The sequence below is a fragment of the Durio zibethinus genome, chromosome 17 (assembly GCF_047325235.1).
Source record: "Durio zibethinus cultivar Kanyao isolate XHJ-2024 chromosome 17, ASM4732523v1, whole genome shotgun sequence".
In the NCBI taxonomy this organism is placed as follows: domain Eukaryota; kingdom Viridiplantae; phylum Streptophyta; class Magnoliopsida; order Malvales; family Malvaceae; genus Durio; species Durio zibethinus.
In genome coordinates, this window is record NC_143178.1 from 21,774,500 (window position 1) to 21,799,875 (window position 25,376).

At 29.1% G+C, this 25,376-nt stretch overlaps 1 pseudogene across 1 annotated transcript; it reads left to right on the plus strand.

Moving 5' to 3' along the window:
- The first annotated feature begins 21,141 nt into the window (after positions 1 to 21,141).
- On the plus strand, positions 21,142 to 25,031 carry LOC111283457 (tRNase Z TRZ1-like; annotated as a pseudogene). Its single transcript, XR_016329309.1, has 8 exons — positions 21,142 to 21,608; positions 22,101 to 22,263; positions 22,367 to 22,437; positions 22,533 to 22,628; positions 23,339 to 23,454; positions 24,084 to 24,150; positions 24,263 to 24,337; positions 24,633 to 25,031. The product of XR_016329309.1 is annotated as a tRNase Z TRZ1-like (transcript).
- The last annotated feature ends 345 nt before the right edge of the window (positions 25,032 to 25,376 follow it).

Sequence of the window (25,376 nt, forward strand, 5' to 3'; positions counted from 1 at the left end):
TGTTGTGTATAGGAAATAGGGTATGGTTTAGTTGTGTTGAAGATTGTAATGGTTATTAGGGTGTAGTGTATAGAAATATCCAATATTTGATGAAATGTCTATGTGAACTTATTATTTAACTATCGAATGAATGTTTGCCTTTTGTGAAACGAGCTACGTAATGTTATTTCTTACTAACCCTATGTTTGGATTAAAAAGAATGGAATGAAAGGAAAGAAAATAAAGGAAAGTAATGAAAATAGAAAAACCATTCCTTTGTTTGGATAAACTTTTACACTATGTTTGGATTGAAGGGAAGGGAAGAAAATGAAAGAAAAAGAAAAGAAAATAATGAAATCAAAGAAAAGGATATACTTTTTTTGTTTGGATAAACTTTTTGTTAGTTTTATAGGTTAGATGGTGATCCAATTCACCCCCCTCTTGGATCACCATCTAACCTATAAAATTAACAATTGGTATCAGAGCTTTGGTCTCTTTTTGTAGGTTTAACCACATTGAGAAAAGATTATATGGCTCAATTTTGGTTCCATGATGGTGAAAAAGTCTTCAAAGCTCCTATGTTGATAAATTTGAATTTTATGAATGGAGAAGGAGGATGAAGGTGTTCATTATGATCCAAGATTTTAGAGCTTAGAATGTGATTGAAAAAAGACTTGAAACTCCTTCAAATGATGCAAACTACATGAGGCAAGTGATAGATGATGTCAAGGCCAAGTGCTTACTATATGGAGCTCTTGACTCCCACAAATTCAATTTGGTATCAAAGTGTCCAACCTTAAATGAAATATGAAAGAAGTTGGAGGAAATACATGAAAGATAATAATTCAACCAAAATGCATCATGCCTCATGGCTCTTGAAGATTTGGAGATAATCTCTAATTCTATTGATTCAAATTCATATGTTTTTTATGAAATGCAAGATGCTTATAATGAGTTATATGTTGAATGTGAATCAATGAAGAAGAAATATAAGAAAATGATTTCAAAGTTGAATGTAGAGAACGAGTTTTTAATGAATGCAAAAATTATTTTGAAAAAAAAAATGAAAAATTGAAAATAGATTTTGAAACCTCTCCAAATAGGTATGAAATTTTAGAAAAAGAGAGTTTAGAATTGAGAAAGAAATTTGAAGTTTTGATGAATAAAAAATAAGAGCTTTTAAACAAAAGTTTAAGTAGTAATATGATTAAATGTAATTTTTGTAATTTTTATTGTCATACTACACATACTTGTCTTATTAAAAGAAAAATCATATTTAGAATTAGGCAAGAATGGGTTTCAAAAGTAACAAGAGACTTGGTAACTAACTCTCAATGGCCTAAAGCAATTTAGGTACCAAAAATCAAATGAGATTGTCTCTTATAGGTGTGCTAGAGCAATGAGCTACAATGTGAGATTGAATATTGAATACTCTAGACACACAAAGGAGGTGGGCAACCTCTAAACTTTTATTTGAAGAGAATTTAAATTTGGTTACCTATTCTTGATGAAATTTGAATGATTGATTGATTTGGTTGCCTATTCTTGTTAGACATAGAATGCTTAATGGATATTGGTATATACTTTGTTGATATATCTTGAATATACCAATTTTATTTGATATATGTGAGCTTGAATTGAACATGCATTTATTTTGCATAAATATATTTGTTTGAATGATTTTAACATGAATGACCATGATGTTTAAAAATTGCTCAATTTGTTTATAGTGCTTGGATCTTGTGAAATATTATTTAAACTTGAGTATTATATTTTAAATTGTTTTAACTCTTGATTTGTGATTTAAATATATATATATATATATATATTTGATGATCATTTTGTGCTTAAATAAATATATTGATATTTGATTGTTCATCTCTTGACTTCTTATGAAATAATCTTGAAATATGATTCAATTCTTTATCCTTATTAATTCAAGATTTATTCTCTTGTGTTGATAAATTAATGAACTTTATGTGCTTAAAAGATATATATTGATTCATTGTTCATCTAGGTTTTTGGTCAAGATATGTACTCATATGATGATTGATTCAACTTGACCTTAATACATGTGATTTGAAAGTGATTAAATTGTTTAATACCTTTGTGATATGCTTGCTTTTGTGCTTAAATGTCTTATCTCTTGATTTATGTTTTTAAATTGATGAACTATTATTTTAAATGATATGTGTTATTGGTTCCTCTATTGCTCTTATCAAGTGTGTGCATATATGATAAATGTGATTTTTCTTGACTTGACATGGTTGCAACATGACTTAAGTAAATGAATTTCTTATAATGCTTATTTTTAGCTTAAGTTATTGTTGATTATGGCCTATAATTTGTGTAGACATATTTGTGCTTTTGTGCTAAAATTTTCTTCAATATCTTTTTTATGATAAATGTCTTCCTTGAGTTTTTAGTTTTCATATGGCCTAAAAATTATTTTGACATGTTCCTTAGTGATTTATTAAATATATATGAATATTGAATATCTCTATTTTGTGTTCATGATTGATCTAAAAAGTTTGATTTTTACATATTACATAACAACTTTTGCTTTAGTGCCATTCTTGTGCTATTCGATGTTTAAATTGATATATAACCTCTAGCTTAAGTATATATCTCCCTTGCAATTGGTAACTTATGCTTAGTGAATAAATTTTATTTTACCTATAATGACTTAGAATATGAAATTATTTTCTAACAATTGGTATAATTTTGATCAATTGATTTTCTTGATGCTTCTAATGAAAATCTTTTGTTAAGAAATTCTTTTAAGTCTATGCTAGGAGAACTTGAAATGAGCATGGATGAACCTACTTTTTAGAATTTCAAGTATAGCAAGCAAAGCATGTCATCCTTATCAATCAAGCCCAAATACATAAAAGACTAGCTCAAATGATGTGGATTGGAGGATTCAAAGCCTCACTCAACTATAATGAGTACAATAACATAGCTTGATAAGGATGGAGGTAATTGTATTGAATCTATGCTATGTGCCTATGATTTATAATGTTTAATGCATGATTTGATAAATGCTTACTTTTATAGGTGCAAAAATGAGATATTGTTTTTTATTTTGTGAACACATTGCACAAATTAATCACCAAGCTACTTGGTAGATATTGTTCTAACATTTTTTAAAGCTTGGATTGATTAATTCACATTCATTAATATTCATGAATAGTTCTTGATTGCTTTGATTAATAGTTTTAATTGCATGAATATTCGTTTGAATATTTGGACATGGATATGAGTTAAATAGATTGATTTCTTTGAACATGTTCATTGATTGAGTCCATTGAGATAGCATATACCATATTGTGTCTAAAAGTTTACATTTTTTTTTGTATATTGTTATACATGTTTTGAAATGTTCTTGCATATGCTTGTGTGATTTTGTTTGAAATAAATATACGTTTGATTACTTGCATATGCTTAGATTAATTACATTTCTATGCATTGAAATAATTTGGATTATAATTGAATAATCATGCTTTCATTATTTCTTTGCTATAGCATATGTGCTCATCATGTTTAGAGAATCATGCTTATATAATCTTTGTTATGACATGATGATAATTGAACCTCATTGCTCATAATACTTATGATTTATTATATACATATGAGCTTTTGGTTCTTGTTTGGATAGGACAGCTTATGAAAGATTATTACTATCATTTTATGCATGTATTGAATGAATCTTTCATATGCTTGAAATATGTGTGCTCTATGAAAGTTGTTGAATAAAATTGCTAATAATTGGTAACACTTTTAATTTAAAGGAAAAAAAGAGGTGGAAACTCAATAACTTTTGGTTTTCCTTGTAATCCTTACTTTTTTAATATCTCAAATTTGGGGAAAAGCTAAGGAAAGCAAAGTTTAAAAAGTTTTATTTTTATAAAAAGATTGTTATATTCAATATTTTATTAATACTAAAAACCTAATAAAAAAACTTAACTACATCACATTCTTTCTATAATTTTTTTCAAAGTCATCTCTTTTTTCAAGGAGGTTTTACATGTCTCTTCTGATATAAAAATTTTTATACTTTTTTGGTGATTTAATTTTGATGAATGATTGAATATGAATAGATATATTTTTTGAGTTTATGAGATATAATGTTTTTATGTTATTGCATTTTTTATATTTAATAGCTTTTATATGAATACATCATCAAAGTGATAATGTGCTGAAATTTTGACAATGACCAAAAAATCTATCAATGCATATTTGTAAAGCATCTTTCTATGTCATTTGATTAAAAACCACTGATATAGTAGCAATTATGAGGCCATACAAGATAGCAAATATTTTATGGTTCAAGGGTATTCTAAAATCATAGGTAATGAAAGGTTATAATTGAAAAAAAAATATTATAACGAATCATTTCCTTTCTTTTTCACTCTTTATCAAACAATGGTTGTTAGAATTCTTTTCTTTTCCTTTCATTTATTAATTTTAATTATCCAAACAAGAGGTATATATATATATATATCTTTTATTTTCTTTTAAAAAATTTTATTTTCCTTTCTTTTTCTTTTTTTTATTAATTGGCATTATACTACTTTCAACCATATTGGTAAGTTTTTAAAAGTTTTTAGAAACATAATTGTAAGAACTACCACATCCATTTATAGAAGTATAATCCAAAATACACCCTTAAAACTTAGCATTCCTATTGAACAAAATAAGGTCATTTTATTGAAAATAAGTCATCAGCTATTTCTTCATTCCTATTAAACAAAAAAAGCCCACTAGTTTATAAAACCATCACATAAAGCACAAACAATCTTTGGCTAAATAACAAAATAAAAAGCTTGTACATCAAAATAAAATGGCTACACATCAGTTTGTAAGACCAACAAGTCAAATAGTATTTATAAGTTTAATGTATCAACCTAAATAACATATATAAGCCTTTTTCAAATTGTACCAAAACACCTTAACTACTAGTTGCTTAGCTATCAACTGCTCGATTACTAGTTGTTTGGCTGATAACATTGTGATTATTAGATACTTGAGAATTAGCAACTTAACTAATAGGTGCATAACCACCAACACAAATTGAGATACTACTTTTACCTCTTCCTCTAATTAGAGTAACTTTGGCCTTAGCATCACCTTTTCCTCTACCAACATTTTCAACATCTCTTTGTCCAACATTTTTAGCATCTTTTTGTCCAACATTTTCAATAGATTCAAAACTTCTACTTTTACAACCAATACCAGATGCTTTAGCTCTATTACTAATCTAACTGTTCTTCCTCTTCCAATAAGATATTCTCTTAAACTTGTGTAGAAATCTCAAACTAAAATAATAGCTCTTCCTTTTAAACTTTTGCTAGCTCCATTTCCTCTAGTAATATTTGATTGTAACTCAATTCCAATAGCAGCAGTAGTAACAAGTCTTTCTTTGGATTTGCCTCTAGTTGTATCAATTTTTGTTCTTAAGGAAGATTTATCATTTGTCCTTTGAGAAACATGTCAAATACACCTCTTTCATGTTAAATTTAATTTATGAAGATCAATTTAATTTAAAGAAGCTAATTGTCTGAGGATTGGTAGATTGAAGAAGAATTTTGTTTGATTCCTTTAATCTCATCATTTTTTGCCATAGAGTCTCTCATACCACTGGTGCCTTACAACATCTAATATGATATCCAACCTGACCATAGTTGCTACATCTAATTGGCTTGGTTTTTTAGTGACATTTTGTGAAGATTTTGCAATTCATTAAGTGCTTTATTTTTTAAATTTTTTGATTTACTTGACGGTCTATACATGATTAGAGGGGTAAAAGTAAACCTAACAATTCATGTTTCAATGTTGTATCTCATGTTGTATTTGACACGTATAATTACATGAATTATTAAAATATGAATATGATACGAATTATAAAACATGTGTAAATCTTAAACACAAACACGACACATTTATTATACGTGTTATACGCAACATGACACGATTAACATGTATATAATTAATCTATTTAAATATGACACAAATAAATATGAATAATATGGATATACTTAAATAGACACGACTAATACAGATATACACGAATAGACATGATTAAAATGAATATATACAAAAACATGAGTAAAATAATAAATAACTATAAACTATTCATCATTTACAACTTAATAAACTTGGCATATTAATAATATAAAAAAGTACTTGCATATTAAAAAGAATAAAAAATTTTGATACCCATTTAATATGTATTTAAAATATATATATATATTTAAAATTTAATATATATTACTTAATTATATTAGTTTTTAGTATCAAATTCAAAATGGTGAACTACTAAAGATTAAAGATAAAATAATGATATATATGACTAATATTAATATTTATATTGTATTTATATTATTAATATAAAAAATAAATTTATAATAATTATTAAATTAGTATCATAATTAAATGTTTAAAATAATCTTTATATATTTATATTAAATTAAAATAAATATAAAAAATATGTTAACGTGTTAAATATGTACTTGTACAGTAAGATTAAATTAAACATATTTTTCATATTGTGTCACGTGTTAAATGTGTATCCATATGACATGTTTTATCTAAATATGTTTTTCATAACTTATATATATTTAGATGTGTCAATATATATAAGACACGAATTGTGATGTGTTAAAATTTATGTTGACACAAGTAAACACAAAACATATTTTTCTAAAATACATATGATTTGTTTTGTGTTGTTTTCATATCGTGATTAAAAATTACTAGGTCTAGACAGAAGTAGGGTTACTATTTGTAGTCCATTCATGTTGTCTTGAAATATAATTAATAATGGCATCATATGTAGCTATGTATGTCTCTTTATAGTAGCAAGAATAAACATAATAAATTAGTCTTTTCTTATTACTGTAAATAGAAAAAATAACATGTTTACAAAAGATTTGAGTCAAATCCCAAACCATGCAAGTACAATTTTGTTTAGCCAAATTCACAACATTCAAGGTTGTGCCACATTCAACTTCATACTTCAATCTACTACCAAGAATCAAAAAGCAATTAAAAGAGTCTTTCTTAATCTTCTCAAGCTTATCTTGAATATCTAAACATATAAGGCCATTATAAGATTCCATACCAACCCTCTTAGAATGGAACATTTTCATCAATATTTTCCTTATCCATTCTAACATGTTAAAGATAGGCAAATCCCTACCTTTCAATATATAAGTATTGAAAGGTTCTATAAGATTATTAACCACTAAATCAATCTTCATAGAGCTAAAATGAGACCTTGTCCAAGTTTTTAGATTTAATTTACTCACCCAAACATGTGTTGCCTCTATTCTATCAAGCTCTTTCAGCACCAACAGAACATTCTCTTATTCTTTCACTAACCTTAAATTTGTTGCCTTTCAAAAAACATTTTTATATTCTTTTCTCTTAAAGTGAACTTTGAAATTTGTATATAAATGCCTCAAATAGAACTTGTGCTCAATTTGAAGGTACACTTCTTCAGATATCTAATCTAAACCCTATATAAAAAAGATATAATAAAATATATAACATGCCTAAAACATAGCAACTAAATACGGTAACAATTGATACTTTTTCTTGGTCAAATATAAATTCTAATCATAATTTAGTAAAACTACCAAGTTCTTGATGTAGCAAATTCAAGAACCAAGACCAAGTTTCTTTATTTTCTTATTCAACAATTGCATAACAAAGAAGGAAAATGTTATTATTCCTTATCTCTAGCAACAGTACTTAGAACTATCTTCCAAAATAAGCACACAATTGGGTATTTATTTTACGTGTAAGCTTATGTATTGTCTTTTGTGTATCTTTTTTATTAATTTTGTATGCTAGCCTTTGTATTTATATATTTACTAACCCTCTTCTTTACCATGCACTCATGTCATTAGATTTATCATAAGGAATATTTGCCATGAAATAATTTTTAATAAGGAAAATCTCAGTTATATTCATAGAAAGCCTAGCAAAGTTCTTTATTGGCCTAAAAAGGGAGTTTGAAAAGTTGAAGCTTGCAAACAAAAAGCTAAAATAGGAAGTCCAAACACTAGAACAAGAAAAAGATGGATGGAGGAGTTTTTGCATCGATCTTAATCCAACTTAATCATCCACTAATCAATAATTGACTCAACTTTTGCAAGAAAATAGACAGTTGCAAGCAAAAACTATAAGATATAGACGCAATGCTCTTTGAAGCCTAAAAGCATATTCAAAAGCTAAATGGAGTAGTGGTGGGAATCAAAGCACAAATGAAGGCTATGACTGAAGAATATGAGCAAGTGAAGGAAGCATATATGAAAAAACATAATCAGTTGAAGTCTTTACAGGATCGAATCATTGTGATTGTTTACAAAGCCAAAAACATGGTTGAAATGATTGGAAAATGGAAGGTACAGATGCCACCAGTGGAGGCATATAGTCAAAAGGTGATAAATTTCTTTAATGAAGTGCAAAGCCTATATTGACGGGTTATAAGTTTCTTTTCTTAGTAGTTTTAGACTTTTCATGGATGTAATAAAAATAACTTTTAATTTAGTAAAGATTTTCATTGATAACAATTGTTTTGTGGTAAATTCTCCTTATTGCATTCATATATTATGTTTTTGCATTCATAAACATCATTTTAAATCTGCACATTGTGGAAATCAAGGTTTGAGGGTAGCTCAATATTAGTATTATACTCAAGCTAGAGCCAAAAAAATAAAGCATGATAATGCAAATCATCTTCAAAGAATAGAAAAGGCCTATGAGATACTTGAAGAAAAATTAAACAAGATCCTTGAAGATTTAAAAAAGATAAACAAAGAAAAATAGGTAGAAAAAGATACCTCACATGAAGATACTGAATTGCTATACCTTACAGGCTTTGGACCACACCAAACCTAGATCATTCCAAATTTTTAGCCAAGCAAACCACATCTCCGAATTACAAAATGCCTTATGTATTTGGTCAAGGGAATGTTTAGAGTTATACCTATCCTGTCTTCACTGAAAAAGTAAATGGGCCCATCCAAATTTCCAAAATAGATAAGATAAAAAAAAGTGAAGTTACAAATTGTTACACCCTTAAAAGACTCTAAGACCGATCAAGCTATGAGCATGATTGAGAAAAGATTACGAGTTGTAGAAGGCATTAATTTCTACGGATCCATGGATGTTGCAAACCTTTGTTTGGTGCTGGATGTTGTAATTCCTCCAAAATTTAAAGTATCAAAATTTGAAAAATACGATAGTACTAAGTGCTCAATTACACACATCACAATGTATTGTCATAAAATGGCAACACATGCTAGCAATGAGAAACTGTTCATGCATGTGTTTCAAGATAGTTTGACTGGGTCTACTACAAGATGGTATGTTTAGTTAGATATGACTTACATAAAATCATGAAAGGATTTGACTCGATTATTCATCAACCAATATCATCACATCATAGATATGGCTTTTGATCACTTTTCATTACAAGAAATGGAGAAAAAAGTATTTGAATCTTTCAAGAAATATGCCCAAAGGTGGTGAGATGTCGTTACTCAAGTACAACCTACCTTAATAGAGAAAAAAATAATAATGCTATTTGTAAGTACTCTAAAGTCATCATATTATGAGAAAATGATAGGAAACGTGACTAAAAATTTTATCGATATAGTGATTTCAAGGGAGATTATTGAAAATGCAATCAAGAACGGTAAATTGAAAAAAGGAAAATCTTCTGCTACTAAAAAGATGTCTAAGAAAAAAAAAAGTGAGAGTAAAGCTATAAACTTTTTCAGGCAATAATTCAGAAATTACCCTCAGTCATTCTATCCCATATATCATCTTATTATGAGTTATGCTTCTACTATAGTCTACCAATCAACGACATGACCTTCTTATCCATCCATACCAAGGTCCTCTATTCATCTAATTACTCCAACAAGTGGTGTGCAAAAATCACAAAATTGGGAAAACCCTACATTTGACCTTATTCCTATGAGCTATATAGATTTATACCAAGAACTTTACAAAAATCACCTAATTGCTCATGTTTCTATAAAACAACTTGAACATCCTTATCCTAAATGGTATGATTTCATTGCTCACTATGACTATCATTATAGAATGACTAGCCATTCCACTAAAAATTGTATCCTTTTAAAACATAAAGTGCAAAGTCTAATTAAAGAATGATTGATAAACTTTGACATCGATGGAAACATGACATCTAATGTTAGTAGTAGCTCATCGTCTAATCATCTAGAGGCATGAATTTGGGAGGTTGATTGGAAATACTTATCCTCTTAAGATTCTTGAGAATAGGAATTTTTCTTATGTACTTGGATTTCATATTATTTTTCACCATTTTAATAAAGTTACATGTTTGATGCATTTTCATGGTATTCCTCTTTTGTGTGAATCACCATTATTTACTTTAATCTTCTCATATCTTTTGCACATATTCATTCTTTCAATCCCAATAATGAACATTCAAACAGTTGTGACAATAATTTAGATTTCAATTTTGACAACATCATTTGATGATCTGATTGATAGATGAAAATTGTTGATTTATCAGAACTACTAAATAAAAAGATAAATCTAGAAAAGAATTTTAAAAGTGATGCAACACATGATTTTTGCAATTGTTCATAAATCTGCTTTTGGTCAATAAATGTTCTTTATTAAGAGTATTCAAGTTCAAAATAAAAAGTGGCCAATCTTTCTTCTATCCTTTAAAAAAAAGTAAAATTATCTTTTACTACCCTATTTGAGCCTGTTGAAAATTTTTTTCGAGGAACCCTAACCAAGAATCACCCTAAAATTAAAGGGTAAAAGTTGAAACGTTTATTCATATTTAGTAATTTCAGAGGCAAAACCCTTTTATGCTCAAGTTTCTTGAAGAATGATAAAAAAAAAAATAAATAAAAAAATGAAAGAGAAATTGATGGGGTAAAATCAATGTGCTTCATATAAAGAAATAATATTTGGTATAATTACCTTTCAAATACAATTTAGGCCATTCCATCCATTTCTTTCATAATCTTTTACCCTAACCTACATTACGTCCCTTAAAAGTTTATTTTGATTGAATTTGAATACTAAATTTAGAGAATCATGAATTGAGTTAAGGCAGATTTACCATTAGATTGTTTGAAACTTTATGTCACTGATGGACCATAAGAAAAAGAATAATAAAAAGAAAAGACAAGCAAGAAGTGTTAAAAAAAAAAAGAGAAAACCCAAAGAAAAAAAGTAAAAAAAGAGAAAAAAAAAGGAAAAAAAAAAAGAAAAAAATGAGAAAAAAGGAAAACTTAAACTGAAAACTCGAAAAAGCAGTTTAAGTAAATATAAAAACTCGAAGACATAACTTCATGTGAGGGTCCCAAGAATAAGAATGATAATTGGCTCAAAAATTGAAGATATTAATAGAATGTATTTTTGAAAGAGAATTTTGAGTTAGAATTCAAAATTGTCTAAGCAATCATTTTTTTGGATGTTGATATCCCATTTGAACAGTCGATATTTTTCCTTGGTTCACTTTTGACCACATTTCTTTTCATAAAACCCCATTTTTCTTATCATTTACCAAATGAATATCCTCTTAATGAATCAAGGAAATGTATCATGTCTATCACTAATTTGAATAATGATAAATAAATGAACGACAATGTTCGTAAAGAGTTTTTCATTCTTTTAAAAGGAATCCAAGATGAGATAAGTGAAAGAAGCCTAAGAAAATAATTTAAAATTAGGTAAATAAAGTGACACAAATGACCTAAAGATGAATCCAGTGATAGATTGTTTAACAATACCTATGAGTTGTGATCAGATAAGAAATATGACATTGATCAGCTAACAAAATTTACTATAAGATTATTAATACTGAAAAGTTAAGAAAGACTAGTGGAATCTTAAAAAACTTGTCACCACAATTGAAATTTCATGAATTAACATTACATACATTGCATTTATCTTTGCATCATAGATAAAACATACATTTGCATTATTATATTATCACTTATCACTCATTCGATCTCGGTTCAGTCCAGATCATTTTTTTGACTTGTAATTTCATCTTAATCATTCATCTTCGACTTTGACTCAGTCTTGGTCACTTTATCTTTTAAACTTGTGATTTCACCCATATAATTCGATCTCAGCTTAGTCCATATCATTTTTCTAACTCGTAGTTTCATCTTGGTCATTCATCTTCAATCTCGACTCGATCTTGATCATTTTATCTTTTAGACTTACGATTTTATCTCGATCATTTGATCTTGGCTCAGTCCAGATCATTTTTCTGACTTACGATTTTATCTCGATCATTCATTTTCGACCTTAACTCGGTTCTGATTGCTTTATCTTTTAAACTCACGATTTTATCTCAGTCATTTGATCTCAGCTCAATCTAAATCATTTTTTTGACTCGTAGTTTTAGCCTAGTCATTCATATTCGATCTCAATTCAGTCTTGATCTCTTTATCTCTTAGACTTATGGTTTCGTCTCGATCATCTAATTTTAACTCAGTCCAAATCATTTTTTTTATTTATGATTTTATCCCAATCATTCATCTTCGACTTTGACTTAGTCGTGATCTCTTTATCTTTTAGACTCATGATTTCATCCTGGTCATCTGATCTCGATTCAGTTCAAATTATTTTTCTGACTTGCAGTTTTATTTCGATCATTTATTTTTAACCTTGACTCGATCATGGTTGCTTTATCTCTTAGACTTGTGGTTTTGTCCTAATCGTCCAATTTCAGCTTAGTCTAGATCATTTTCTTGACTCATGATTTCATCTCGATCATTTATTCTCAACCTTAACTAATTCCTGATCGCTTTATCTCTTAATTGTGATTTTATCTTGGTCATCCAATCTCGATTTAGTCTAGATCATATTTCTGACACATGGTTTCATCTTCGTCGTCCAATCTCAGTTCAGTCTAGATCATTTTCTTGACTCACGTTTCATCCTGATCATTCATTTGTGATCTCGACTCAGTCCTGGTCGCTTTATCTCTTAGACTTGCAGTTTTATCCTAATCGTCTTATCTCGACTTAGTTCAAATAATTTTTCTGACTTATGATTTCATCCTTATCATTCGTCTTCGACCTTGACTCAGTCCTGGTAGCTTTATCTCTTAGACTCATGGTTTCATCCCAGTTGTTCAATCTTGGTTTAGTTCATATCATTTTTTTGACTCACGATTTTGTCCTGTTCATTCATCTTTGACCTCGACACAGTTCTGGTTACTTTATCTTTCAAACTTGCTATTTTGTCTCAGTTATTTGATCTCAATTTAATTCAGATCATCTTTTTAACTTTTCGATCTTGGCTCAATCTAGATCATTTTTTTGGCTTTTCGATTATAACTTAGCCTAGATCATTTTTCTGACTTGTGGTTTAGTCTCTGTCATTCCTGCTTATTGATTTGACTATCATTTTTTGACCAAAATAGAGTGAGTGTCTAGGTCTTTGCATCATCCTTGTCTCATAGAGATATGCAAAGAAGGATAACTATAGACATTCATCTGTGTCTAAGGTCAGTCAGATCGATTTTGGTTACTAATACCATTTTTTCTATTATTTTATTATTATAGTATAGTGAATTGTTTTATTATATTATGTTATTATACCATCATGATATTATTATTATTATTTCCTTTTTTCCTTTCTTGTTTCGATCAGTGGCAAGAATTAAGGAAATTGAAACTGAAATTTTGAATTCCATCAATGGTTAATGAATCAAATCAGAAGTTTTAATTCCACCCAGGCAAATTAGCAAGGATATAGCTTAAGATCATGCTCGGGCAGAATTCAGTCTCAAGATTCAAGCTCGGATTAATTCTGTTCAATTCTTAAAATCTATACTGAAGGGGCTTATAAATTAGACAAGATACCACAAAATAACATATAATTAATTTATGGTTGAATAAAAAAAATTGTTGGTTTTACAAGTCTAGAAAATTTTCTAGCAATAGGGTTTCTAAATTTTGATCTTAAAGTTTTTTTATTTTTTGGAATTTGGGGTTAGGATTTAGGTTTCTAGAGTTTAGATCAAAGTTTTGGAAGATTTTTGAAGCTTTTTGGAAAAAATTTGGGATTTTTTAGGATTTTCTAGGAAATCATAGTTTTTTAAAAAACACATGACTTTTTCAATGATTTTTCAAGTGAAAGTTTGAATTTTTCAATGAATTTTTGATGATTTTTCCAAAAATCAGCAAGAATTCCCAATTTTTAGTGGGTATTCTTGATGGATTCTAGGGAGAAAGAAGAGAATCGAGGGTAGAGAAAAAAAGGACCAAGGCTTTTAAACCAAAAAATGTCAAAGGTTGGCTTTTATAGGTTGCCAAAACGATGTTGTTTTGATAGCCCAAGATCCACACATGACCCATTGACCCTCATTTGACCCAACCCGAATCGCAGGTATCCTTTTTTCATTTTCATTTTATTTTATTTCATTATTTTAAGTTTTTATTTTATTTTATTTTATAATTTTTTATTTACTTGCATTTAGTAATTCAATATCTATTAAAAAAAAAGAATCTTTTCTTTTAGGAAAACAAAAAAATAATAAATAAAAAAACCTTTTCAAATAAGTTTAAAAGACAAAAAAATAAAAAAAATCTTTTTTTCAAATAAAAATCCCTACAAAATAGATTCATTAATTCTACAAAACTATTGAAGAATTTTCATGGATTTATTTATTTTAAATGGAATCCACAAACTATTAGAAATTTTCATAAATCATTTTTTTTCAAAAAAAATAATAAAAAAAATAATTTTATCTTCCAAATGATTAAATGATTGCTTTTTAAATTAAATCTTACCAAACTATTGGGAGATTTAATAAATTTTCTAAAAAAATAATAAATAAAACTTTTATAAATACTTTTACAATAAAATCTCGTCAAACTATTAGAGATCTGCCTTAACTAAGTCCTATCAAATTATTGGGAGACTTTACTAATTTTTTTTAAATGAAAAAAAAACTTTAACAAATCCGACAACAGAGCCTTTTCAGAGTGGGACACTAGTCTCTCTGAATACTCCTGAAGTAAGAGAATTATCTTAAATTGCTATCAAACTATTGGAGTAATTTTAAGATTAATTCTCAATGTTAAATATTTTTGTAAAAGCATAAACATTTTTAAAGTTTGGATAATTTGGAATCAAACTGGTACCATCTTAGAGATGGGCATTATAAGAGTGTTATAACCTTCCTCACACGTAACTGTGCTCTCAAACCCAAAATCTGATTTTATGGATCAAATTCGATCAAGTGACCAATCACACCTTAACAAAAAAGATTGGTGGCAACTCTTTTATTCCATGTCTAGCGATATGTCCATGGATCTATATGTTATGACATTCATAAACAAATTAATAAGAATATAGATATCAAAACTATGATAACATAAATAAACAAAAAATACAATAAAATAAAATATACCTTAAAATGAAGTTTTGGATTAGAGTCTAAAATGAAATCCTCTGTTTAAAAAATCCCTGAACCAATTAAACCACTAGTAGGATTGATCTACTTTTTTCTTTTTTTTTTAGTTTAAAGCACTTTTTTTTTTAGTTTTCAAAGCCTTTTTTTTTTTACTTTTCTAAAAATACTTTTCTTTTTTTTTTACATGTTTCAAAGTCTTTATATTTTTCCAAAGCTTTCTTTTTTTTTTACTTTCCTAAGCTAACAGAATTTTCCCCATAATTTCCTTTCACCTTTAAAAAAAAAAATCTCCCTTTTTTTACTTTTCAACTTTCATTTCTCATCATTTTTTTCTTTCTTCTTCTTTTTCTCTCTTTTCTCTTTCTTTTCTTTACTTTTATTGGTTGTAGTTGAATGGTGCCCAAAGAATCACCAAACAAGAATTTTTTAAAACATTTTTTGCTATTAGGTCTGGTAAGGACTGTGGTTTTTATTTTATGTTGGTAAGATTTTTGGAAGCTATGGTGGTTATAGCTCTGCAAGGAAATTAGGTTGTAAGTAATTCACAAAGGGTTGTTTTGAGTTGAAAATTTTTTGGGTGGGTTTGGTAGGTTGTTTTGGTGTGAGATTGGTGATGGGTTCCAGTAATGACTAGTGTTAGGCCAGTATGGATGGTGTTGTTAGCTAGGATGGAGATGACAGTTTTCCTTTGGTCGAATGGTGGCCCAATTTTTTTTTGTGTTGAGTCTTATTTTTTTTACTATGAATTCCCTTAGGATTTTTTCAAGAACCTCACAAAAAAATTTTCACCTTTTTACATGTTAATTTAATTTTTTTTGAAAAGGCAATTAAGGTTTTGGGCTTGATATTATAGCAATGGTTACTGCAATTCTTGGTTGATGGATTTAGACAAATCCTTGCAATGGTTCCATAGATAAAAATTTAGGGGTAAAAACATATTAGCTAAAAGTGGGGTTGACAATTAGGGGGGAAGAAAAAGTAATTTGGAAAGAAGAGAAAGTGAAGGGAGGCTACTTCATAATAGCTGACCCACTGATCTCCCTTTTTTTTTGTATTTGATTTTTGTATTGATTTTTAATTAATTAAGATAACTAGATTAACAACTAATTTGGGATCTAATATCAAATATCAGATTTTAGACTTTTGAGCTTTCAAGCTCTAATGACTTGAATCGGGCTTTAAGAAACCCATACTCATAACTAGACTTTAAGCCTTTTTATTGGGCTTTCCACTATGAATTCAAAATTGATCCAATAATTGAATTGGACCTAATCCCATGCAAAAATAATCCCAAATCAGTTAATTCGAATCAAATCTAAATGAGTCAAATCAAATCAAGAGTAAAAGTCAAACAAACTCAATTGACTCGGATAAAATTAGGTGTCTACACACACAGAACATCAATCCTAAGCTTTAATTGGGTTAAAAGAAGGGGAAGAAAAGTGGAAAGATGCATGAGAGTGATCTATTTTCCCTTAATTAGGATTAGTGAACCTATAAGTTTTCATAGACACATTTTATGACAGTGGAAGAACATCAATAAACCAAAAACCCACATCAAGCTCATGGTGCCAAGCTTGGTAATTAATATGACATATTTGAAGTAGTCCTTTCCATCATACTTTATCATTCTATCTCCCCATATTTTCCTTCAAGAAAATGTAAAAGACAACCCAACAAAATCAATGTAAGAGGCACCAAATGATGTAATTATTTTGCCATAAATAAAAAAAAAAATTAAGCATGTCAAGCAAGCTAATTTATGCAAAAGATTTGCTAAACTTTAAAAACTTGATCTTATACCTTGTTCATGTTTTTTCTTCTCCTTGCATAAAATAAGGTAAGACAAAATTATAATTATAAGCCAAACAATAGCTCCAACTGACAAACCAATAATAATAATGCTAAAGTTTCTCTTTCTTTAAGAATGATTCTCAAACTAATAATATATTTGATTAAATACACCATTATAAACAAATAATTCAAGAAGCAACCCAACAATGCCAATAAACATCACAAATAATTTCACAATAAACATGTAATCATCCATAAATAAAATAGATTAAAAAGATTCCAAACAAGACAACAAAACACAATGGAACACTACAAACAATTACACCAAATAGGCTCCATTCCACAATAGCTAAAGTGCCAAACTATATCAACCTATTAGGCTACTAGAAAACAAGTTCTAAATAAAATAACTATCCAAAAACATAACTATAACACTCAATGATATGAAATTAATAACAATAAGTTATAAAACATAATTTCATATTTAGTTGAATTGTTGTTGAAAAATCCCTTCCATCTTTAATTTCCAAAAAATAAAATTAAAAGAATATCCATAATAAAAGAAAAAAAATTAACTTGCAATGAAAATAATTGAAAATGAAATCAAAGCATTACCTCTTTCTTTTCAAGTCAATTATCAATGACCATCTTTGTTTCATTAAGAATTAAATCCTTAAAATCTACAAAAAAAATATAGATAAAATTCATTAAATCACTAAAGGAATGATAGATGATGAATAAAATAACATAAATATTAAATATATCTAATTAAGTTATAAATATTTACTACAATCAATGTCTTCCCAAATATTCGATTTTTTCTTATTTTCAACTGGCAAATGTGCAGATTTTAGGCAATTCTATGTACAAATAAGGGCTTCAACCATCTTCGAAGTTAAAGAACTATAAAGTAGATCATGAGCACGCCCTCTAATGCTAAAAATAGATTTGAAAGCTTTAATAGATACAAGAATGGCTAATACCTCTTGTGCCATCGCAACAAGTATTGGATATTTGCAACAATTTACGTTCCACAAAAGTAAAATGTCAAAGTTCTTATCATCTTGCTCATATATATCTAAATCCCTTTCTAATTCTAACTTTCCCTCTTTGCATTATGACTTTGCCCTTCTCCTTTTGTATTTTGACAAGGCATATGCTTCTACATCATTAACATTAAATTTCTCATTTACTTTCAATGGTGCTTGAGAACTAGAACTTGTTTCTCCATTAAAGTCATTAACAACTAAAACATAATGCTTAATATAATGTATTTAAAGCTGCCTTCACCCGATTAGCAACTCTGCAGTATTTTTTTCATCATAAACCTCATCAATAATAAACATAGTATAATCCATCTTGCATCTAAGATCTAAAATAACAGCAATGAATAACAAGGGATTGAGGTTCTTTTCATTTCCCTAATATTTCTTATTCATTCGAGAAGCTATTAACTGAATAAATGAATTTGGATCATACAATCTATCAATAATTTATATTTCAACACCAAACACCACATGAAAATAATTATTACTAGTGACATACAAATAACCAAAGATACAAAAAGTGGAATCATAAAAGCTTTTCAGAAAAAGCAACAACCCACGAACATAAATCCAATCATCTTCAGTAGGCAAGCTTTTTGTTTTTTCCTGTTCTAAACTCAATTTTATATTTGTCATCTTGTTCCTCTAAGCTATCAAAAGCTTTTTGAAACTTCAAAGCAGCTTTCAACATTAAGAAAGTTGAATTTCACCTAGTCTCCACATCTAAACAAAACTAGTCTTTTACTTGTTATTTTTTCTTCCTCCACACAAATCTTGAATCTTTTTAACCTTGAAAGGGATGACCTCACATGCCTCACAACAGAATGGATTGAATCATCAAATATTTCAAACATTTTTTCATGGTAAGACTGAAAATATATGCACAACACCTCATATACAAATGCTAACTCTTTAAAATACTACTTTTCTAATTATTAAGTCTTTTTTTTTTTTTTTACATATTAGATACCAAGATCATCACTACTTGCATTATCTACCTAAATGGTGAGAACTTTATCTATTCCCCATTCAAGCAAATGTTTCTCAATGCATTTTCCAATAACATCACTAGAATGATTAGGAATTAAAGTGAAACTCAAAATTCATTTTTGTAATTTTCACTCTTAATCAATGAAATGAACTGTAAGGCACATATAATTGAAATTTTGCTTAAAAATTCAAATTTCGATAATAAGACAAACTTTTAGCTTTGATTTTTTTTAAATACATAAAAAGCTTCTCTTTCTCACTAAAAAAAAGGTCATAGCAATCTTTAACCGTAGTGAATCTTAAAGGACTTGAAATTGAGGTTGCATAACACTACAAAACTCACAAAATCCTTTATGCTTGATAATCCTAAAAGGTAACTCATTCAAAATGATCATCCTAGCACAATATTTTTTACAAGTTTTTTAATCAAATTTTCATATAGCAAGTGATGAACCCCTATTATTCCTCATATTATCCTCGGATAGAGCTTTAAATATTACGATCTTTTTATTCTCATCAAGTTTGTTCAGAGGTTTTTTCGGCATCTAATAATGTGATTACGCAATACAGTAGTTTCATTATACTAAGACACTTCATGGTTTTACAATGATAATTGCATGATGCTTTTTACTTAGCTCTATTATTATAACGTAACTTGGTAAAATGATCCTATACCTTAGATGTTAAGCATCCCAATTGGCCACTTAGTCTTTTAACATTTGATTAGACATGAATAGTGGCATTTCCTATATCATTTGCTACTGTTGCTACTCCAAAATTATGAGTTTCAATCACTTATGGCAAGTTCTTGGTGATAGGTGACTCATTACAAGTACTTTGACTCTCGAGCATAGCATTACTATTAGGTGGATTGGTTGATACTGTTGAATCTATCCAGCTATCTAAATAAGGGCCAAATAAAACATGTTAAATAACATATTATACATATCTTAAAAACAAAATAATGGCAGCAATATAAGGTTTACCTAAGTTTATTTATAAACTAAGGTTTACCTAAGTTTATTTATTTATAAAAAAATAAAAAATGTTAAACCATATCTCGACCCCTTGATCTAAAACTCATATGGTAACTACACTTAAGTTTATTAATACCAAAAATTAGGTTTACATTGAAGATCCGTGATGTTCTTTTGAAGGAGAAAAGCTAGAGTGTAAAAGGAACGATCGAGATGCATTGTTGAACATTGTTGAGAGAGTTGAAAAAGAACGATGAAATGGAAGGATAATGAGCTATTGAACTTCGATGCAACATACGATCGAGATAGTGAATGAAACTTGAAATGTGTAGTTGAGAGAGTAAGAACTGTGTAGTTAATTTAGGGATTGAGTTAAAACTTGAATTGTGTCGGCACATAGAGAGTGAATGTCTGAATGAAATCATGAATGAATTAAGTAAATGGGCAAGTAGGCATTGCACTGGGTAAGTAAATGGGTTTAAAAAAAAAAGGAAAATTTGGGCTTTTTTGAAATTTTAATATTTTTAAATTTTTTAATTTGAATTTTTAGAATCCAATTAGAATAACTGATCCAATCCAAATTTAGGCAGTTTTGACAATGTCATTTATCTAAATCCAAATCGAATTTTAAAAAATTCAAATCGAATCACCTAGATTGAATCGATTTTTTAATTTTTTTCAAATTTTTTTCTAACCCTACAAATATGGATACTACTTGACTTCCTAATTTTAAACTTCACTAAGGAAAAAAAAAAAAAACCCTTGCACTAAGTTCTCCATAATAAGGGATTTATCAACCGTTAGTTTAGGCTTTGTTCGATTAAAAAATAATAATAATAATAATAATAATGAAAAATTTATTAATATTATAATTAAATTACAAAACAAAATATAATTATAAATTTTATTGATAAAATTAACAAATTTTCTATAACGACCTCTATCTTTCTAGCAAGACTCAGCGACCGGACAAAAGCGTTAGTTATCTTTTCCAATTTCCATATTCTCAGGAAAGCAATGTAAAACGGTCCCGTCGATCAAACAAAACCCAAAAACCTTTTCAACTCTCTGCTCTTCCAGAACTGAACTGAAGCCAGTTCTTGTTCTCTTTTTCTTAAAACTTTCAAATGGATAAAAGAAGCCTAAAATCTAAGAACCCAGAATCAGGAAAGGAAGAAAACAATAACCAGAAGAAGAAAAAGGGAACGCAAATAGTGGGGTACCAAGTGGAAGGGTTGTCAATAGGAGGGCATGAAACTTGCATTGTTTTCCCTGCTCTTAACTTAGCATTTGTTATTGGTCGATGCCCACAACGTGCCCTTTCTCAGGATTTTCTTTCTCTCTCATGGCCATATGGATCACATTGTTAGTTACTTATTCCCTCTCTCTTTCTCTTCTGTTTTAATTCTTTCTTGTTTTATTGCTTTGGTAGTCTAATTCTTGTTTCTTGTTCATTACAATTGGGTTCCCCCCTTTTTTTAACTGTTTGACAGTGAGACTGTGCTGCTTCATGTTTTTATTTGAATGTAGAATTGGAAGGTTTTTTCTTGTTAGTCTCTGTTTGCATGTACTTTAGATTGTTTCAAATTTAAAGAAATTCAGCTTGGTGGTAGAGTAATGGACTCTTAGTTTCTGTAATCAGAGTTTAAATCATGATAACTTAAAACACCAAAAAAAATTAAAGAAATTCAGTTGTGTCAGAAAAGAAAAATCTGTTGCTTTTTCCTAGTTTTCCTTTCGTTTTGATGTCCCATTGTCTTCATGATGATTCCTATGATACTTTGATGTCCAATGAATGTTTATTTGCTATCTATCTTGTTTGCGTGCTAGTTATGTAAATCAGGTTTTATTTATCAGGGTGGCCTACCAATGTATGTTGCAACACGGGGTTTATATGGTATGAAGCCCCCAACAATTATTGTACCTACTGCTATAAAAGAAGATGTTGAGAAACTCTTTGAGGTGCACAGAAAGATCGATCAATCAGAGCTAAAGCATAATTTGATAGGCTTGGATGTTGGTAATGTGCAACTGTGATTCAAATTTTTAAAAAGTTTAGCCTTTTTTTCATCATTTCTTTTGCATATATTTTCTCTTCAATTGCATACCACTTATATTTGCAGGAGAAGAGTTTTTCTTGAGAAGGGACCTGAAAGTAAGAGCTTTTAGGACTTATCATGTCATACCAAGCCAGGTGGATAAATCCAGTTCTAGTATATTTCTTTCTTTTTTGGGATCCTGATTGTGGCTTTACTTTTACTTCACATTTCCTAGGTGTAATTGTAGCAGGGTTATGTAGTTTACTCTATAAAACAAAAACTTAAAGGAGAGTACTTTGGCCATTCTGGAAATGAGATCAAGAACTTGAAGTCATCAGGTGTGGAGGTTTGTCTTGATAATCATAATTATAAACTAATTAAAGTTCCAAAGATGGTTGATAGCCTTTTGTTTCCTTCACTTCTTAAGTTACTGCTGTTCCTTTTTGTATTGGTCTCGTCAACCAGAAAACTTCTTTCTGTTTTTTTTTTTTTTTTCTTTATTTATATAAAAGAAATTCTTCAGATAAGAAGATTACAACTGGTGCAGAGTTTAAGAATATGTTATCCATCATATTTAGTATCAGGCTTTAAACTTCTGCTAAGTCTGCCTTCTGTCTTTAATTGCTTTGACAAATTATACCCTGAATTAAGATAAATTCAAAAGTAATGCAAAAACATCTTCGTTCAAATAGGAAACCAACTTAGGAGGGAGACAGAGAGAAGTATGATATGTCGAACTTCCAAAAATTGGTTTGCAGAAGGATTAATCAATATAATATCTATTTGTATGTGCTTTCAAGAAAAAAAAAATCTGTTAATTTTATGAGTGCTGTTTTCTTTCTGAAATTTGGAAGTACTTTTGCATCATTGGAACTTTATAGTTTATATCTGATAATAATTGGTAAAATTACCCAAGTGGTTTTTCAAAGAGTTTTTAAACTACTTGTGTTTAAAATTTCTCATCATTGTATACGAAATGTTATCCATCCTTTTACATCTGCACTTAATTCTCTTATAAAGCTTGTATTTAACTTGGTTGAATTCATGTATTGGCAGATTACTAACACTATTACAGCACCAGAAGTTGCTTTTACTGGAGATACAACGTCTAACTTTATACTTGACAAAGCTAATATTGATGTTTTGAGGGCAAGTATTCTTGTTGTTGAGATGCATTACTGGGATTCTTTTATTTTTGCCACTTCTGAGTTAGAAATTGGTTTGCTTTGTTCTTCTGAATTTTAGAGATAAGTCAGTTCCCTTTGGTAAGCAGGCTACTTAAACGCCAAACTTAGAATTCTAATGGGAAACCACTCCCATAAAAGCAATCTTGAATTGTACTCTTGATAAACGTTAAGCATAGGCTACAAATTTATCTTAATGATACAATTTGTGATTCTTATTTTAATGATATCCAGAACACAATCCTGCATGTATTAAATGGTTATAGTTTGCCTTTGCAAATAGTGAAATCTTCAATCCTTTCCACCTCTTTTGCTGAGTGTGCTGACTCACAATGGTTGCATACCCGGTAATACTTGTGAGAGTATCATGTTTTATGGGTAGTACTTGTGAGAGTATCATGTTTTATGCCCTTGGTAATGAATTCATTGAGGAAGTGAGGAAACTCATATTATTACACGTATAGCCATAGTGTCAATGAAATTCTAAAATAATGGAGTTCCGAACTGCGGTTTAGCTTTAAAAAATGAGTTTAGTTTTTAAGGAATTTGGAAATGGTGACTGTTTGATGTATTAGATTATCAATCATAGATATTAAGAATCAGTGTTGACCTGCGAGCACATTCGTAGATAACTCGGTATCAGTTGAGCATGCTAGAGATTATGGACACGTTCATCTGTCCGAGGTAAGACTTCTGAGTCTGTAGAAATCCTTTTGTATTTTATGTATATGACAATGTATAGTTCGGTTCAGGACGCCTAACTGTGTTTGTGTTGTTTTTATGGATGGGCTTCTAGATAATTAATTATGCAGACAAGTTTGAAAACAGAGCCATAATTTTGATTCACTTCTCTGCTCGTTATGCTTTAGAGGTATGGCCTGACAGTTCTGGTGTATCTGATTCATTTTATCTGCAACCTTCGATATTAAGTTGAAGGTGTCATTCTTGTGACCAAGATAGTTCAGTAATTGTATTCAAGTTGTGTGTTGTACCCTATCTATAATCAAGTATTGCCAAATTTCTTCTGGTTCAAAGATGTTTTTCTTTTATCAACAAAATTCAAAGACGCTTTCTGATTGAATCAACTCGTCTGCGAGAAGATTGCAGTTGATACAGTCATAGTATGTTCTGGTAAAGAAGTTAATTCTTCAATCCCGTTTTCTCAGACTATCCAGGAAGCAGTTTCTGCGCTGCCTTCACCTTTGGCTGGCCGAGTTTTTGCACTTACAGAAGGTTTCTAAAGGAGTGGAGTTGAGAATAAGATCTCTCATTTGATCTTGTATATTTGTCATTATGCAAGTGAATCTATGTGGTCCATAATTCTGTCCTGTTGTTGTTAAGAGTTAATATTTTATTTAGAAGGCATTATGGAACTTTGTAGTGTAGCAATTATGCTTACTCAAATTTGATGATAGGTTCAGGCAAAAGTGTTATTATTATCAATTTTTTTTTATTCTGCAAAAGTGGTTTGAGGCCTTGGGCATTTATGGATGAAAAAGAAACTGAATTAAATTGTTTTATTTCATCAGTTAATGAAAATTGTTCCCTTTTTTCCTCCTGGTTAACATCAAATGGGTCTCCACTGAATTTTCAGCTCTCGGCAAATTTGTTGCTTTTGTAGATAGGTGTAGTTTCTACCAACAAGATCAATGGTTGGATCTGTGAAGCCCATTCTTATCTGTAAGTCATCATCTTTAATAAACTTCAACGTCCTAAGGTGAGGAACTTGGATGGATTCTATTAATACAAAAACTGATCTTGGTTCTTCATATTGAGATCACATTTTATGAGGATGAAAGGGAAATTGCTGATTAGCTAATGATCATAAAACTGAAGAAATAAAGCATGCCTGGCTTCTCTATTCATAGTACTTTTAGGAGTTCTCGTGGATATTAAATGGACAATTAAAA